Consider the following 6623-nt stretch of genomic DNA (forward strand, 5'->3'; position numbering starts at 1 on the left):
TTTCTTACAAAAACGCATCGATTCGCTACAGGAGGCCTTTGTTCATCCCCCGGAGCCGTGTGAGACACTTTGTTTTATAGATGGGTGCTTTTTATTTCACTTCTTTTGGACTGAAGCACTGCAACACCCACTGACTGCAATGATAGAGCTTGGAATAGCCAGGGCAATTTTTAATATAACTCCGACTGGATTCGTCTGAAAGAAGAAAGTCATATACACCTAGGATGCCTCAGGGGTGAGTAAAACAAAGCCTAATTTAAATGTTTGGGTGAACTAACCCTTTAAGACTGGTTTTGTGGTCCAGGGTCACAAATAGGGTTGTCAAAAAGTACTGACTTCGGTACCAGTCGCTATCAACATATCTGTTGAGTGCATGAACACAATGGCCAATCAACGGTGTTTAAGAATCCTCTCAGCAGCGCTTAAATTCTAGCAGGAAATGCTGGTATCGTCCCATTTTTTTAAATTTCAGTACCGACTTTGTACCAAAGTCTTTATTTTTTTACAACCCTAATGAAAAATAAGTAAAAGGAAAAAAAAAAGGAAAAAAAAAAAAACAGAATTACATCTACAGATCATAAAAAAACATTCAAATGTATAGCAAGAATTAATGTATATAAAAAATATTTTTAATTTATTATTTACACTACCATTCAAAAATGTTGTATCTGTAAGATTTTAAAATGTTTTTGAAAGAAGACTCTTATGCTCACAAGATCAGATTTATTTGATTAGAAATACAGTAAAAATAGTACAATTTAGAATAACAGTTTTCTATTTTAATATATTTTAAAATGTAATTTATTACTGTGATGGTGAAGCTGAATTTTCAGCAGCAATTACTCCAGTCTTCAGTGTCACATGATACTTCAGAAATCATTCAAAAATGCTATTTGGTGATCAGTAAACATTTATTATTAATAATAATATTAAAAACAGTTGTGCTGCTTAAATTTTTGTGGAAGCAATGACATTTTTTCAGGATTCATTGATGAATAGAACGTTCAAAAGAACAGCATTTATTCGATTTTTTTTGTAACAACAAAAGTATTTTAACTAGTCATTTTAGACCCATTTAATGCATCCTTGCATCAAAAAAAAAATCTTACTGACCCCCAAATTTTGAAAGGTACTGTATAGGTGATACCTGTGACATTGTAAGCCATCTCCCCCTCTGTATGCATGTGGATGACTCCAAAGCCGCTCTGATTGATGCGGTACTCCCGGATGATACCGTTCTGTTTGGCTGGAACCGCCCAGCTGATCCTCAGGGCCCCGGGCCCCAACGCGCTCACCACCGGAGCAGTGATTCCCTCTGGCTCCCCCTGGACAGTCACTGCCACAACCTGCACACACACCAAAAAGAATTACAGAGCTATTTGCCCTAATGGAGGCTTGGATATCCTGCTCTAATAGAATGTCACTAGTGGTTTCAACTCTTGTCTTTAGGAGTGGCAGACTATTAGGAAAGGGCCGCGAGAGGTGGTTAAGGTGTTTTTTTTCCGGCTATGTGTAGGCCGGCCCGGCGCTGGCCTGATGTGCTTGTGAGCCTGCAGAGTGTCCACAAAGATTAAATCAGGTTCCTCATTCCCACCGACAGAGCTGGCTGAGCAGGGTCCTGCTGAGCGACAACAGGGTGCCCCGTGGTAATTGCTCCCCTTGTATTGGGTCGGACAATAATTGCAACTGTTTGGGCAATGCTTGCAGGTGTACAAGTTAATCCTGCTCCACTTAAAAACGATCGTGCAAGGGGGAAGAAGAAAGAAGTAGTGGATCATTGGTGGCCAACTGGTGTGCTGGGCAAGACCCCGGAGGTGTGGGGAAAGAAAAATGGACCTAATGCTGCTCTGGGAGGTTCTTTTTACTTTGCCTCTAGCAGATCTGTGTGGTTATTGATAATCGGATCCTAAATTAGATATAAAGAGAAGATAGACAGGTTAATTTGCTCTTTCATCAGCTGAGCCGCTGACAGCTATTACAAGGAGACAACAATTATGGCAGGAAGTCAGCTGTTGCTCTGCTTCCATTAGCTTGCCATTAAAAATATCCTGTTTACTGGGCACTAGCCACATAACATTGGAAGGGGGAGTACAACTCCTGCAATCCTTTACAAGCATTTTGTAGCACTTAAACACAATGCTTGTAATACTTGCAGGTAGGACTATAACAAAGACAAAGGACAATAGGAAAATACGCAGTGACTATAAGTACCTTAAAGGTGCACCATTTGTTTTATTTGAAAAGTACCTTTGACAAACATGTTTAAAGTCAGTTCTATCATGACAACTCTCGGAGAGTTTAACATGGTCATGTACATGACAATATTAATGTGTTCAAGTCTTGGCGGGGATAGATCTGCTACATTGCTGCTGCAGCAGAGCAAGTACCAAGACTTGCTACTGCCAGTACATTCACAGACATGCTGCTGTGAGCATGTAAGAAATACTGCTGCTGCACAAATAGCATATGAAATAACCCCCATATACAGCAAACATGAATCACCCCGTAGCAGATCTATACAGGTGGAGCTGGGGAAGGTGGAGGGTTTCTGAAGCATGCTACAACTGCTACAGCAAGCACTAGCCAAGTATTTAAATGTTGAGCAGCAAGCTCATTGGTTGCTGATACAGAAAGAACCAATCAGCTGCGTCATGTGATAATGATCTCATTATGTCAACTTGAATTAGACCTACTGGACTGTGTCATCTAGAATTTTCTGACAGAACTTGGGATTTATACTCAGATGTTAAAATATTTTCTCCTGTCCCAATTTAATAAGCAGAAACCAGAAGTAATCTGTAGAATTATTCCCCCAAAAAGTTTAACACTGTGTCACTTTGGTGGACACAGCAATATTGTCTCAACCGACAATGTACGTGTGGGGGGGGGATTGCCTATTTGGTCAACAGATGGCAGGTTGTGTTTAGGAAACCTGTTTAAGAACAGTCATTATTTTTGCAATACCATTTGGTACCACTAGTAGAACAGAAATTATATTCTTTACTTCTGCATTGTACATGATTTTCTGCCTACAAGGATTAAGATGAGAGGCAGATGAGAAACAGACTCACTTTTGAGCTGTCTGTGCAGCCGGCGGCAGTACAGGCTCTGAGCTGGTACACGTACTCCTGGAAAGGTCGGATTCCTCCTGCATCAGTGAAGCTATGATCAGTGCCACGGTAGCACTCCTGTCCATCACGCAGGATCACATAGTGACTTATCTCACCTATCATAGTACAAAAAACACACAGGGTCAAAAAGTAGCTTCAACACCTATTCCACTCAGTATAATAGTGAAACCGGTGGACTAACATTCTTTCAAAATCACAACAGATTGGGCGGCAAGCCGTTTGATTAGCACACAGAGTGAAGTCCTAATGAGCAATCAGCATGTTTCTTTACATATTAAGTGGCACAGAAGTTCCCTAAAATGAAGCTTGTTATTCTCACTTAGTGTTTATGCACATGTGAATTTCGTTCTTCATAAATTATTCTGTCGAGCTATGCAGATTACGCTTAATAACAGGCAGGTCTTCAGAGGAGAGATGATAAAACAATCAGCTAGTTCCACTCTGTCATATCATTACAGCCTGAAGAAAAAGCCTGTCTTCTAGTTTGTTGGGGGAAATGTGAGTAAATCTTCTGAGAGTTATGACTTCAGGCGTGGATTACCCAAACTGATTCACTCCGTGATTAATCATTTACATAACCAAACCTTCTACTGAATAAACATATGACAATATTACCATGAGAGCAAGAAATCACAAAAAATGATGTGCTCTGATTTGATCTGATTTGAGGGGGAAAAGAAATCAAACTATGTAGGATTTATTATTAATTCAAAAAGTTCATAACTATAAAGACATGAAATTTCCAAGTACAATGTACATTTTCACTTCAATGTAAATCAAACATATATTAAAAAAATTAAGGATTGGCTTCACTTTACTATAGAGGAATGTTATATAAGTCAAGTACCACCTTTCTGAGATAATTACCATTGGGCTTGTTTGGAGCTGACCATTGAAGCTGGATGATGTCATCACGCAGACCCACATGGCTCCAGTGAGGAGGAGACACACCCCAAGGTGCATCTTCTTTAGTAGTGGCACAAGAGGAGGGACTGAACCCACGGCCAAAGCTGTTCTAGGCTCCAATTCTATACTCATAACTGGTGTAAGGGTCCAGTTCAGAGTCCGAAATGACACACCAGAGAATACACAGTCACAAAAACACACACATTCCTCAGAATTCCCATGAAACCTCTTGACGGCACCACAGGAGTGTCTCTAAAGTGTCTCAATCTTCACACAAAAACAAGACTAAAGTTTAAAGAGTAACCAGGGACCCTGCATTTACTGTAATGCTCTTTTGTTATTACAGTGGTTTGTTGTAAAGGTGTGTTTGGGGAGTCATGGGTGTAAATCTCCGAGATGGGTTTCATCAGACAAGCGGAGGCACTTATAGGGGTGACAGGATGACAAAACACCCTTCTCAAAGGACAAGAGACAGTCTCACTAAGTTAACCAAGCTAAATTATTATTATTATTACTACAACAAAAAACAACATACAGTATGTCAAATTCAACTTTTAAAATTACATTAAAATAAAATGTAATTTTATATATTACATAAAATTAAGTTCTATGTATTTGCTTGTACATTAAGCAATACCAATTAACTTTTTATTTTATTTTGTTAATAAAAACAATTAATATTAATAATAATAATAATATTCAAATTTAACCAAGGAAACTTATTTATTTACCAAAAAAATCAACATGTGTAAAATTCTACTTAATTACATAACTAAAATTTTATATACAAGTAAAGAAATAAGTATATAAATAAATATATGAGTAAAATTGTTAAACTATTTGCATTTGGTTGTACATACCAAGAAATACCAATTTACTATTTTTCTTTTATTTTGTTAATAAAAAAAACACTAATCCTACTACTACTAATGACTAATTAAAGGGGTTCATTTAAATTTCATTTGAAATAGAACTGGATTCAGCTGGAATGAATCTTAGTGGAGGAAGTTAGTACAAAATCCTCTTAAAGTCAACATGAAATAGATTTTGCAACTCTTTTGTAATTTTAAATATTTTCAATAGTAATTTTACTGTATTTTCATATGGTAATTTGATCTATAAGGAATTGATTGGATTCTGAAGTGGGTGTTTCATACTAGAATGGAGCACAGTGTATTTTGGAGGAGGGTGTTGTCAAAAAAGAAAGTTACTCTGTTTGGATGTGAAACAATTTTTTTCTATTAAAATAACATATAATGGACACAAAACTAGGCACATAAGGTCAGATTTAATCAGGATTTCCTGATGACTTCAAAATTCACAATACCCCAAAAAGGCCTCAAGGGTGTTTGCTATACAAAGTCAGGAGGAAGTGAAATCGTTCATATTTGTGTGGCTGGCAAATCAACGCTTGTGCAGCATTTGTCCGAGAGCACTCAGTGTCATCTTTCTCTGGGGTGCGGGTATGGGGGCGTGAGAAACATCTGGAGGAGTGCAGGGCCACGGCAGGTTTATACGCTTCTGCCCAGATGGTGGCACAGCACTGACTAGAATCACTCTCCTCGTGCCAGCCAGCCCCCTCAACTCCGGCATTAGTCTTGATTAAACAGACGTAACTAACCAAATAAATAACACCTCGGATGAGGTTGAGCCAGTACGAGGGGCCAGCACTCCCCCTGAAAAGATAAATAAGTGTACAAGTCAAGGGGGCGCTCTAAACGCCCTTAAAGTTTTAATGATGAGTTCGAAATAGCAGGTGAGATTTATGACTCACGACAATTAATACACACTAACGCATCTGGTCTTGTGAACACATGAAATGTGCAGATGTTTACAGTGTGAGGAACATCCCTGAAATGACTGTCACTTTCCTTTTTGTGTGTGTGCGTGAGCCATTCAGTTTGATGTCTTTACATAAAAGAGCATGTTGGGCTTATACCAATTCTTTTTTATTAGATACATTTGGCTCTCGTTTGCAGGGCTGTTGCTTAAATTCACAGGGCTCGGGAAAAAAATGATGGCCCTGCTTTTATATAAATTCGTATTATTATGGGACACACATATTCATAAATTCATGCTTCCACATATAAAACATTAGAAAAAAAGAGGGCAACAAACACACACACACACACACACACACACACAATCCCCACAAGGACAAGGATTCGGATATAACGTAGGGTATACCTGAACAACATACACACACAAACTTTTTATTCAATTTTATATATTTATGTAATTGTATGTATTATGTGATGTGTCCTCTTATCTGTGCAATTTTGGTAGAGTGCAGTTATCCTGTTATTTTTGTAGTATTTATATAGTATTTTACATATACAATATTAGTATTACATTGATATTTCTATAACATTCAATATATATATATATATATAAATAACAAAAAAATCCAGTGTGTAGACTGTTTACCTGTGAAACTGTATCGGTTTGCCACTCCACTGTATATCAGCCCCTCTGAGGATGGGCAGAACTGGCTGTGGGCGGCAGCAGAAGGACCTTCTGTTTGGGTGGCAGCAGTAGCAGAGGGAGATGGAACATGCGCAGGGACCGGCTCGCCTGGGGCCTATG

At 38.4% G+C, this 6623-nt stretch overlaps 1 pseudogene; it reads right to left on the minus strand.

Moving 5' to 3' along the window:
* Positions 1–6623, minus strand: part of LOC107697660 (usherin-like) — a 241341-nt pseudogene that overhangs the window by 45906 nt on the left and 188812 nt on the right.

The sequence above is a fragment of the Sinocyclocheilus anshuiensis genome, unplaced genomic scaffold, assembly GCF_001515605.1.
Source record: "Sinocyclocheilus anshuiensis isolate Anshui unplaced genomic scaffold, SAMN03320099.WGS_v1.1 scaffold446, whole genome shotgun sequence".
Lineage (NCBI taxonomy): Eukaryota > Metazoa > Chordata > Actinopteri > Cypriniformes > Cyprinidae > Sinocyclocheilus > Sinocyclocheilus anshuiensis.